Here is an 11,796-nt window from a genome sequence, read left to right on the forward strand (position 1 = left end):
CTCGTTTTGGGCATCAGAGCATGTTTCTTCTCCTAAAACCCAATATTTGTTTATTAAGTCTCGGAACACATTTTTGTTCTCGTGGACCCATCATGGGTCTTGGAACGCATTTGTGGTCCTTGGGTCCCATTTTGCATCCCGAAACTTGTGTTTTGGTGCTTGATCCCTATTTTGGGTGCCCACCTTGCACCAAGTGCGCACCCGGGGCAAACCGAGCGCCTTGGTGCACCGGGGCAAGATCGAGCGTGCACCCGAGGCGCCCCGAACATGCACCAAGGTGCACTCGGCCCACATGTGAGCGCAGGTCGTTGCGCCCGAGGTGGTGTGTGGGCACCGCGTTGCAGACGGGACACTGCACGCACACGACGCCCCCTCCAGGTGCACGCACGTAGGCCGGGCCGGGTGCACACCCGACGCCCTAGCAAGGTGCGCGCACCCGGGCAGGGCTCACACTTGGCGAACGGGGCGCACTTCGCGAGGGAGGGTGTGCACCTCGACGGGGGTGGGTGGCCGGGGTGGATTCGCACGTGGGTCGCGGTTTGCTAAGTACACACTGCGACAAGCTCATAACGGGTGCGATCATACCAGCATTAGTGCACCGGATCCCATCAGAACTCCGCAGTTAAGCGCGCTTGGGCCGGAGTAGTACTGGGATGGGTGACCTCCCGGGAAGTCCCGGTGTTGCACCCTTTTTTAGTTTTTCGCCGGGCGTCGCAATGCTATTTGAATAAACCTTTTGCCCGTTTGCGTTCTCGTCGGGGCCGGGCCGGGCCGGGGTGCGCTGCCCGCACTACCGCGCGCGCGGGGGCGACACCGAGCGCGCACCCGAGGCGCCCCGAGCACACAGGCCACGGTGCAACCCGGGCGTTGTGCGCGCACCCCGGTGCGCCCGAGGTGCTGCGCGCGCACCCAGGTGAAATCGGTGTGCACCTCGGCCAGTGCGCGCTCGGTCGAGTCGCGCACGTTGGCCAAGGTGCACGGTGATGTTTCTTACTCTAAGGTTCCGCACCAGACGCCCGGGACAGGTGAGCGAAGCTGGGCGGGGCCGGGTGCGCGGCCGGGGCAGGTGCACGCAGCTGGAGAGAGCTTTGGAGCACACTTCGGAGCGCACCAATGATGCGCTCCATTCAAAAGTTTCCTGAAAAGGCAAAAAAAGTTGAGATTATAGAATTTCCCACTTGAGAGATTGTAAAAAAAAAAAATTTAAAATGAAGGAAACGCGGGTGCCAAGGTGTGCGCAGCCCAGCCAAGGTGTGCGCACCAAGGCGCCCACCCTGGCGAAGGTGCACGCAAGGTGCGCACCCGAGGCAAACCGGACAATTAACCCAACTTTCGACTTCGCGCGCACCTTGGAGCGCACTTCGGAGCGCTCCTTGGTGCGCACCAATCTTGGGCACCTCGGAGTGCACCATGGCGCCCACCAAGGTGCGCACCCGGGGCAAACCGAGCTCCGACTTCGTGCGCACCTTGGAGCGCACGAAAGGTGCGCACCATGGCGCCCACCAAGGTGCGCAGCCCAGCCAAGGCGTGCGCATCAAGGTGCGCACCCTGGCGAAGGTGCGCACCCGGGGCAAACCGAGCTCCGACTTCGTGCGCACCTTGGAGCGCACAAAAGGTGCGCAACCCAGCCAAGGTGTGCGCACCCCGGTCAAACCGAGCTCCGAATCGTGCGCACCAGAGGTGCACGCCATCGTGCGCACCTTGGAGCACACTTCGGAGCCCTCCTTGGTGCGCGCCGATGTTGCGCACCTCGGAGCGCACCCGGGGAAAACAATGCAATTAACCCGACTTTCGACTTCGTGGGCACCTCGGAGCGCTCTCGGGTTCGCACCTCGGAGCACACCGAGGTGCGCACCTTTGATGCGCTGCCTTCACCAATTTCCAGAAAAGGCAAGAAAACATTGAGAAGGTGTGCGCACCGAGGTGCCCACCCTGGCGAAGGTGCACGCGAGGTGCGCACCCGGGGCAAACCGGGCTCCGACTTCGTGCACGCCGCACCTTGGAGCACACTTCGGAGCGCTCCTTGGTGCGCACCAGGGCGCGCAACCCAGCCGAGGTGCCCACCCCGGCGAAGGTGCACGCGAGGTGCGCACCCGGGGCAAACCGGGCTCCGACTTCGTGCACGCCATGGTGCCCACCGCGGCGAAGGTGCACGCGAGGTGCGCACCCGGGGCAAACCGGGCTCCGACTTCGTGCACGCCGCACCTTGGAGCACACTTCGGAGCGCTCCTTGGTGCGCACCATGGTGCCCACCAGGGCGCGCAACCCCGCCGAAGGTGCACGCGAGGTGCGCACCCGGGGCAAACCGGGCTCCGACTTCGTGCACGCCGCACCTTGGAGCACACTTCGGAGCGCTCCTTGGTGCGCACCATGGTGCCCACCAGGGCGCGCAACCCCGCCGAAGGTGCACGCGAGGTGCGCACCCGGGGCAAACCGGGCTCCGACTTCGTGCACGCCATGGTGCGCACCGCGGCGAAGGTGCGCACCCGGGGCAAACCGGGCTCCGACTTCGTGCACGCCGCACCTTGGAGCACACTTCGGAGCGCTCCTTGGTGCGCACCAGGGCGCGCAACCCAGCCGAGGTGCCCACCCCGGCGAAGGTGCACGCGAGGTGCGTACCCGGGGCAAACCGGGCTCCGACTTCGTGCACGCCGCACCTTGGAGCACACTTCGGAGCGCTCCTTGGTGCGCACCATGGTGCCCACCAGGCCGCGCAACCCAGCCAAGGTGTGCGCACCAAGGTGCACGCGAGGTGCGCACCCGGGGCAAACCGGGGTCCGACTTCGTGCACGCCGCACCTTGGAGCACACATCGGGGCGCTCCCGGGTTCGCACCGGCGTTGCGCACCGTGGTGGGCACCTCGGAGCACACCAAGGTGGGCAGCGAGGTGCGCACCTTTGATGCGATGCCTTCACTAATTTCCATAAAAGGCAAAAAAAAAACGAGATTTTAAAATTTCCGTTTTGAAAGATAGTGAGAAAAAGGGAATGCTGGTGCCATCTTGAGCCCGCCCTGGTGCGCAGCCCAGCCAAGGTGTGCGCACCAAGGTGCCCACCCTGGCGAAGGTGCGCGCCCGGGCAATTAATCCAACTTCCAACTTCGCGCGCGCCAGGGTGGGAGCGCACCCAACAACCGGGCCTGGGAAGAGCCAATGCGAGAAACCCCACCAAACGCTCTGACAAAAAAAGAGGGGGCGCTCCAGTAACCCCGCTTCGGAGCGCACCCTGGGCAAACCCAGCCAAGGTGCCCACCCCGGCCAAGGTGCAGGCGAGGTGCGCACCCGGGGCAAACCGGGCTCCGACAACGTGCACGCCGCACCTTGGAGCACACTTCGTAGCGCTCCCGGGTGCGCACCTCAGAGCACACCAAGGTGGGCAGCGAGGTGCGCACCTTTGATGCGCTGCCTTCACTAATTTCCAGAAAAGGCAAAAAAAAAAGGAGATTTTAAAATTTCCGTTTTGAAAGATAGTGAAAAAAACGGAACGCGCGTGCCATCTTGAGCCCGCCCTGGTGCGCAGCCCAGGTAAGGTGCCCACCCTGGCAAAGGTGCGCACCCGGGCAATTAACCCTACTTCCGACTTCGTGCGCGCCAGGGTGGCAACCGGGCCTCGGAAGAGCCAATGCGAGAAACCCCACCAAACGCTCCGACAAAAAAAGAGGCGGCGCTCCAATAACCCCGCTTCGGAGCGCAGCCGGGGCAAACCCAGCCAAGGTGCCCACCCCGACGAAGGTGCACGCGAGGTGCGCACCCGGGGCAAACCGGGCTCCGACAACGTGCACGCAGCACCTTGGAGCACACTTCGAAGCACTCCCGGGTGCCCACCGGCGTTGCGCACCGTGGTGGGCAGCGAGGTGCGCACCTTTGATGCGCTGCCTTCACTAATTTCCAGAAAAAGGCAAAAAAAAATGAGATTTTAAAATTTCCGTTTTGAAAGATAGTGAAAAAAAAGGAACGCGGGTGCCATCTTGAGCCCGCCCTGGTGCGCAGCCCAGGCAAGGCATGCGCACCAAGGTGCCCACCCGAGGTGCACACCCGGGGCAAACCGGGCTCCGACTTCGTGCAGGCCGCACCTTGGAGCACACTTCGGAGCGCTCCTTGGTGCGCACCATGGTGCCCACCAGGGCGCGCAACCCAGCCAAGGTCTGCACACCAAGGTGCCCACCCCGGCGAAGGTGCACGCGAGGTGCGCACCCGGGGCAAACCGGGCTCCGACTTCGTGCACGCCATGGTGCCCACCGCGGCGAAGGTGCACGCGAGGTGCGCACCCGGGGCAAACCGGGCTCCGACTTCGTGCACGCCGCACCTTGGAGCACACTTCGGAGCGCTCCTTGGTGCGCACCATGGTGCCCACCAGGGCGCGCAACCCAGCCAAGGTGTGCGCACCAAGGTGCACGCGAGGTGCGCACCCGGGGCAAACCGGGGTCCGACTTCGTGCACGCCGCACCTTGGAGCACACATCGGAGCGCTCCCAGGTTCGCACCAGCGTTGCGCACCTTTGATGCGCTGCCTTCACTAATTTCAAGAAAAGGCAAAAAAAAACGAGATTTTAAAATTTCCGTTCTGAAAGATAGTGAAAAAAACGGAACGCGGGTGCCATCTTGAGCCCTTCCTGGTGCGCAGCCCAGGCAAGTTGTGCGCACCAAGGTGCCCACCCTGGCGGAGGTGCGCGCCCGGGGCAATCCGGGCTCCGACTTCGTGCACTGCATGGTGCCCACCAAGGCGCGCAACCCAGCCAAGGTGCCCACCGCAGCGAAGGTGCACGCGAGGTGCGCACCCGAGGTGCACACCCGGGGCAAACCGGGCTCCGACTTCGTGCACGCCGCACCTTGGAGCACACTTCAGAGCGCTCCTTGGTGCGCACCAGGGCGCGCAACCCAGCCGAGGTGCCCACCCCGGCGAAGGTGCACGCGAGGTGTGCACCCGGGGCAAACCGGGCTCCGACTTCGTGCACGCCATGGTGCCCACCGCGGCGAAGGTGCGCACCCGGGGCAAACCGGGCTCCGACTTCGTGCACGCCGCACCTTGGAGCACACTTCGGAGCGCTCCTTGGTGCGCACCATGGTGCCCACCAGGCCGCGCAACCCAGCCAAGGTGTGCGCACCAAGGTGCACGCGAGGTGCGCACCCGGGGCAAACCGGGGTCCGACTTCGTGCACGCCGCACCTTGGAGCACACATCGGGGTGCTCCCGGGTTCGCACCGGCGTTGCGCACCGTGGTGGGCACCTCGGAGCACACCAAGGTGGGCAGCGAGGTGCGCACCTTTGATGCGATGCCTTCACTAATTTCCATAAAAGGCAAAAAAAAAACGAGATTTTAAAATTTCCGTTTTGAAAGATAGTGAGAAAAAGGGAATGCTGGTGCCATCTTGAGCCCGCCCTGGTGCGCAGCCCAGCCAAGGTTTGCGCACCAAGGTGCCCACCCTGGCGAAGGTGCGCGCCCGGGCAATTAACCCAACTTCCAACTTCGCGCGCGCCAGGGTGGGAGCGCACCCAACAACCGGGCCTGGGAAGAGCCAATGCGAGAAACCCCACCAAACTCTCTGACAAAAAAAGAGGGGGCGCTCCAGTAACCCCGCTTCGGAGCGCACCCTGGGCAAACCCAGCCAAGGTGCCCACCCCGGCCAAGGTGCAGGCGAGGTGCGCACCCGGGGCAAACCGGGCTCCGACAACGTGCACGCCGCACCTTGGAGCACACTTCGTAGCGCTCCCGGGTGCGCACCTCAGAGCACACCAAGGTGGGCAGCGAGGTGCGCACCTTTGATGCGCTGCCTTCACTAATTTCCAGAAAAGGCAAAAAAAAAAGGAGATTTTAAAATTTCCGTTTTGAAAGATAGTGAAAAAAACGGAACGCGCGTGCCATCTTGAGCCCGCCCTGGTGCGCAGCCCAGGTAAGGTGCCACCCTGGCAAAGGTGCGCACCCGGGCAATTAACCCTACTTCCGACTTCGTGCGCGCCAGGGTGGCAACCGGGCCTCGGAAGAGCCAATGCGAGAAACCCCACCAAACGCTCCGACAAAAAAAGAGGCGGCGCTCCAATAACCCCGCTTCGGAGCGCAGCCGGGGCAAACCAAGCCAAGGTGCCCACCCCGACGAAGGTGCACGCGAGGTGCGCACCCGGGGCAAACCGGGCTCCGACAACGTGCACGCAGCACCTTGGAGCACACTTCGAAGCACTCCCGGGTGCCCACCGGCGTTGCGCACCGTGGTGGGCAGCGAGGTGCGCACCTTTGATGCGCTGCCTTCACTAATTTCCAGAAAAAGGCAAAAAAAAATGAGATTTTAAAATTTCCGTTTTGAAAGATAGTGAAAAAAAAGGAACGCGGGTGCCATCTTGAGCCCGCCCTGGTGCGCAGCCCAGGCAAGGCATGCGCACCAAGGTGCCCACCCGAGGTGCACACCCGGGGCAAACCGGGCTCCGACTTCGTGCAGGCCGCACCTTGGAGCACACTTCGGAGCGCTCCTTGGTGCGCACCATGGTGCCCACCAGGGCGCACCCGAGGCAAACCGGGCTCCGACTTCGTGCACGCCGCACCTTGGAGCACACATCGGAGCGCTCCCAGGTTCGCACCAGCGTTGCGCACCTTTGATGCGCTGCCTTCACTAATTTCCAGAAAAGGCAAAAAAAAACGATATTTTAAAATTTCCGTTCTGAAAGATAGTGAAAAAAACGGAACGCGGGTGCCATCTTGAGCCCTTCCTGATGCGCAGCCCAGGCAAGTTGTGCGCACCAAGGTGCCCACCCTGGCGGAGGTGCGCGCCCGGGGCAAACCGGGCTCCGACTTCGTGCACTGCATGGTGCCCACCAAGGCGCGCAACCCAGCCAAGGTGCCCACCGCAGCGAAGGTGCACGCGAGGTGCGCACCCGAGGTGCACACCCGGGGCAAACCGGGCTCCGACTTCGTGCACGCCGCACCTTGGAGCACACTTCAGAGCGCTCCTTGGTACGCACCAGGGCGCGCAACCCAGCCAAGGTGCTCACCCCGGCGAAGGTGCACGCGAGGTGCGCACCCGGGGCAAACCGGGCTCGGACTTCGTGCACGCCGCACCTTGGAGCACACATCGGAGCGCTCCCGGGTTCGCACCAGCATTGCGCACCTTTGATGCGCTGCCTTCACTAATTTCCAGAAAAGGCAAAAAAAAGAAAAAAATGAGATTTTAAAATTTCCGTTTTGAAAGATAGTGAAAAAAACGGAACGCGGGTGCCATCTTGAGCCCGCCCTGGTGTGCAGCCCAGGCAAGTTGTGCGCACCAAGGCACCCACCCTGGCCAAGGTGGGTCACGGGGTGGGTCCTAGGGTGGGTAACGGGGTGGGTACTAAGGTGCGTGCCAAGGTGGGTCATAGGGTGGGTGCCAAGGTGGGCACCAGGGTGGGTGTGCACCAACCCTAGCCAGGGTAGGTCACGGGGTGGTTGTCGGGGTGGGCGTCAAGGAGCCAAGGTGGGTGGCAAGTAGCCAAGTTGCGTGCCAAGGTGGGTGTCGGGGTGGGTGCCAAGGATCCAAGGTGGGTGCCAAGGAACCAAGGTGGGTGTCTGGGTGGGTGCCGAGGTGGGAGCCAGGGTGGGTCCCAAGGTGAGTGCAAAGGTGGGTGCCAGGGTCAAGGTGAGTGCCAATGTGGGTTCCAAGGTGCCAGGGTCAGGGTGAGTGCCAATGTGGGTTCAAAGGTGCTAAGTTGGGTGCGAGGTTGGGTGCGAGGGTGGGTGGGTGCCAAGGTGTGCTAGGTGGAAGCCCGGGTGGGTCGGCATCCCATGGGTGTCGAGTTGGGTGCCTGATGGGTGCTTCTTGTCAAGTTTTAGTCGTCGGGACTCATTTCGAGCCTTAGAGGTCGTTTCTTGTCCGGTTGCCCTGTCTTCGACCTGGGAACCCAATTTTGGTCCTCGGGTCCCATTTTTTTTTGTCTCGCATCCCACTTTTGGCCTGTGGCCTTTTCGGGGTCGATTCTCGTTTTGGGCATCAGAGCATGTTTCTTCTCCTAAAACCCAATATTTGTTTATTAAGTCTCGGAACACATTTTTGTTCTCGTGGACCCATCATGGGTCTTGGAACGCATTTGTGGTCCTTGGGTCCCATTTTGCATCCCGAAACTTGTGTTTTGGTGCTTGATCCCTATTTTGGGTGCCCACCTTGCACCAAGTGCGCACCCGGGGCAAACCGAGCGCCTTGGTGCACCGGGGCAAGATCGAGCGTGCACCCGAGGCGCCCCGAACATGCACCAAGGTGCACTCGGCCCACATGTGAGCGCAGGTCGTTGCGCCCGAGGTGGTGTGTGGGCACCGCGTTGCAGACGGGACACTGCACGCACACGACGCCCCCTACAGGTGCACGCACGTAGGCCGGGCCGGGTGCACACCCGACGCCCTAGCAAGGTGCGCGCACCCGGGCAGGGCTCACACTTGGCGAACGGGGCGCACTTCGCGAGGGAGGGTGTGCACCTCGACGGGGGTGGGTGGCCGGGGTGGATTCGCACGTGGGTCGCGGTTTGCTAAGTACACACTGCGACAAGCTCATAACGGGTGCGATCATACCAGCGTTAGTGCACCGGATCCCATCAGAACTCCGCAGTTAAGCGCGCTTGGGCCGGAGTAGTACTGGGATGGGTGACCTCCCGGGAAGTCCCGGTGTTGCACCCTTTTTTAGTTTTTCGCCGGGCATCGCAATGCTATTTGAATAAACCTTTTGCCCGTTTGCGTTCTCGTCGGGGCCGGGCCGGGCCGGGGTGCGCTGCCCGCACTACCGCGCGCGCGGGGGCGACACCGAGCGCGCACCCGAGGCGCCCCGAGCACACAGGCCACGGTGCAACCCGGGCGTTGTGCGCGCACCCCGGTGCGCCCGAGGTGCTGCGCGCGCACCCAGGTGAAATCGGTGTGCACCTCGGCCAGTGCGCGCTCGGTCGAGTCGTGCACGTTGGCCAAGGTGCACGGTGATGTTTCTTACTCTAAGGTTCCGCACCAGACGCCCGGGACAGGTGAGCGAAGCTGGGCGGGGCCGGGTGCGCGGCCGGGGCAGGTGCACGCAGCTGGAGAGAGCTTTGGAGCACACTTCGGAGCGCACCAATGATGCGCTCCATTCAAAAGTTTCCTGAAAAGGCAAAAAAAGTTGAGATTATAGAATTTCCCACTTGAGAGATTGTAAAAAAAAAAAATTTAAAATGAAGGAAACGCGGGTGCCAAGGTGTGCGCAGCCCAGCCAAGGTGTGCGCACCAAGGCGCCCACCCTGGCGAAGGTGCACGCAAGGTGCGCACCCGAGGCAAACCGGACAATTAACCCAACTTTCGACTTCGCGCGCACCTTGGAGCGCACTTCGGAGCGCTCCTTGGTGCGCACCAATCTTGGGCACCTCGGAGTGCACCATGGCGCCCACCAAGGTGCGCACCCGGGGCAAACCGAGCTCCGACTTCGTGCGCACCTTGGAGCGCACGAAAGGTGCGCACCATGGCGCCCACCAAGGTGCGCAGCCCAGCCAAGGCGTGCGCATCAAGGTGCGCACCCTGGCGAAGGTGCGCACCCGGGGCAAACCGAGCTCCGACTTCGTGCGCACCTTGGAGCGCACAAAAGGTGCGCAACCCAGCCAAGGTGTGCGCACCCCGGTCAAACCGAGCTCCGAATCGTGCGCACCAGAGGTGCACGCCATCGTGCGCACCTTGGAGCACACTTCGGAGCCCTCCTTGGTGCGCGCCGATGTTGCGCACCTCGGAGCGCACCCGGGGAAAACAATGCAATTAACCCGACTTTCGACTTCGTGGGCACCTCGGAGCGCTCTCGGGTTCGCACCTCGGAGCACACCGAGGTGCGCACCTTTGATGCGCTGCCTTCACCAATTTCCAGAAAAGGCAAGAAAACATTGAGAAGGTGTGCGCACCGAGGTGCCCACCCTGGCGAAGGTGCACGCGAGGTGCGCACCCGGGGCAAACCGGGCTCCGACTTCGTGCACGCCGCACCTTGGAGCACACTTCGGAGCGCTCCTTGGTGCGCACCAGGGCGCGCAACCCAGCCGAGGTGCCCACCCCGGCGAAGGTGCACGCGAGGTGCGCACCCGGGGCAAACCGGGCTCCGACTTCGTGCACGCCATGGTGCCCACCGCGGCGAAGGTGCACGCGAGGTGCGCACCCGGGGCAAACCGGGCTCCGACTTCGTGCACGCCGCACCTTGGAGCACACTTCGGAGCGCTCCTTGGTGCGCACCATGGTGCCCACCAGGGCGCGCAACCCCGCCGAAGGTGCACGCGAGGTGCGCACCCGGGGCAAACCGGGCTCCGACTTCGTGCACGCCGCACCTTGGAGCACACTTCGGAGCGCTCCTTGGTGCGCACCATGGTGCCCACCAGGGCGCGCAACCCCGCCGAAGGTGCACGCGAGGTGCGCACCCGGGGCAAACCGGGCTCCGACTTCGTGCACGCCGCACCTTGGAGCACACTTCGGAGCGCTCCTTGGTGCGCACCAGGGCGCGCAACCCAGCCGAGGTGCCCACCCCGGCGAAGGTGCGTACCCGGGGCAAACCGGGCTCCGACTTCGTGCACGCCGCACCTTGGAGCACACTTCGGAGCGCTCCTTGGTGCGCACCATGGTGCCCACCAGGCCGCGCAACCCAGCCAAGGTGTGCGCACCAAGGTGCACGCGAGGTGCGCACCCGGGGCAAACCGGGGTCCGACTTCGTGCACGCCGCACCTTGGAGCACACATCGGGGCGCTCCCGGGTTCGCACCGGCGTTGCGCACCGTGGTGGGCACCTCGGAGCACACCAAGGTGGGCAGCGAGGTGCGCACCTTTGATGCGATGCCTTCACTAATTTCCATAAAAGGCAAAAAAAAAACGAGATTTTAAAATTTCCGTTTTGAAAGATAGTGAGAAAAAGGGAATGCTGGTGCCATCTTGAGCCCGCCCTGGTGCGCAGCCCAGCCAAGGTGTGCGCACCAAGGTGCCCACCCTGGCGAAGGTGCGCGCCCGGGCAATTAACCCAACTTCCAACTTCGCGCGCGCCAGGGTGGGAGCGCACCCAACAACCGGGCCTGGGAAGAGCCAATGCGAGAAACCCCACCAAACGCTCTGACAAAAAAAGAGGGGGCGCTCCAGTAACCCCGCTTCGGAGCGCACCCTGGGCAAACCCAGCCAAGGTGCCCACCCCGGCCAAGGTGCAGGCGAGGTGCGCACCCGGGGCAAACCGGGCTCCGACAACGTGCACGCCGCACCTTGGAGCACACTTCGTAGCGCTCCCGGGTGCGCACCTCAGAGCACACCAAGGTGGGCAGCGAGGTGCGCACCTTTGATGCGCTGCCTTCACTAATTTCCAGAAAAGGCAAAAAAAAAAGGAGATTTTAAAATTTCCGTTTTGAAAGATAGTGAAAAAAACGGAACGCGCGTGCCATCTTGAGCCCGCCCTGGTGCGCAGCCCAGGTAAGGTGCCCACCCTGGCAAAGGTGCGCACCCGGGCAATTAACCCTACTTCCGACTTCGTGCGCGCCAGGGTGGCAACCGGGCCTCGGAAGAGCCAATGCGAGAAACCCCACCAAACGCTCCGACAAAAAAAGAGGCGGCGCTCCAATAACCCCGCTTCGGAGCGCAGCCGGGGCAAACCCAGCCAAGGTGCCCACCCCGACGAAGGTGCACGCGAGGTGCGCACCCGGGGCAAACCGGGCTCCGACAACGTGCACGCAGCACCTTGGAGCACACTTCGAAGCACTCCCGGGTGCCCACCGGCGTTGCGCACCGTGGTGGGCAGCGAGGTGCGCACCTTTGATGCGCTGCCTTCACTAATTTCCAGAAAAAGGCAAAAAAAAATGAGATTTTAAAATTTCCGTTTTGAAA

The 11,796-nt window shown here is 63.0% G+C and overlaps 2 non-coding genes across 2 annotated transcripts; both read left to right on the top strand.

The window, feature by feature from the left end:
• Positions 1-571: 571 nt before the first annotated feature.
• Positions 572-690, top strand: LOC131868046 (5S ribosomal RNA). The gene has a single exon (XR_009366542.1). It is a non-coding gene; the product is annotated as a 5S ribosomal RNA (ribosomal RNA).
• A 7,817-nt stretch (positions 691-8,507) lies between these two features.
• LOC131868051 (5S ribosomal RNA) lies at positions 8,508-8,626 on the top strand. Its single transcript, XR_009366546.1, has one exon. It is a non-coding gene; the product is annotated as a 5S ribosomal RNA (ribosomal RNA).
• Positions 8,627-11,796: the final 3,170 nt, after the last annotated feature.

This window comes from Cryptomeria japonica, unplaced genomic scaffold, assembly GCF_030272615.1.
Source record: "Cryptomeria japonica unplaced genomic scaffold, Sugi_1.0 HiC_scaffold_194, whole genome shotgun sequence".
NCBI classification, from domain to species: Eukaryota; Viridiplantae; Streptophyta; class Pinopsida; order Cupressales; family Cupressaceae; genus Cryptomeria; species Cryptomeria japonica.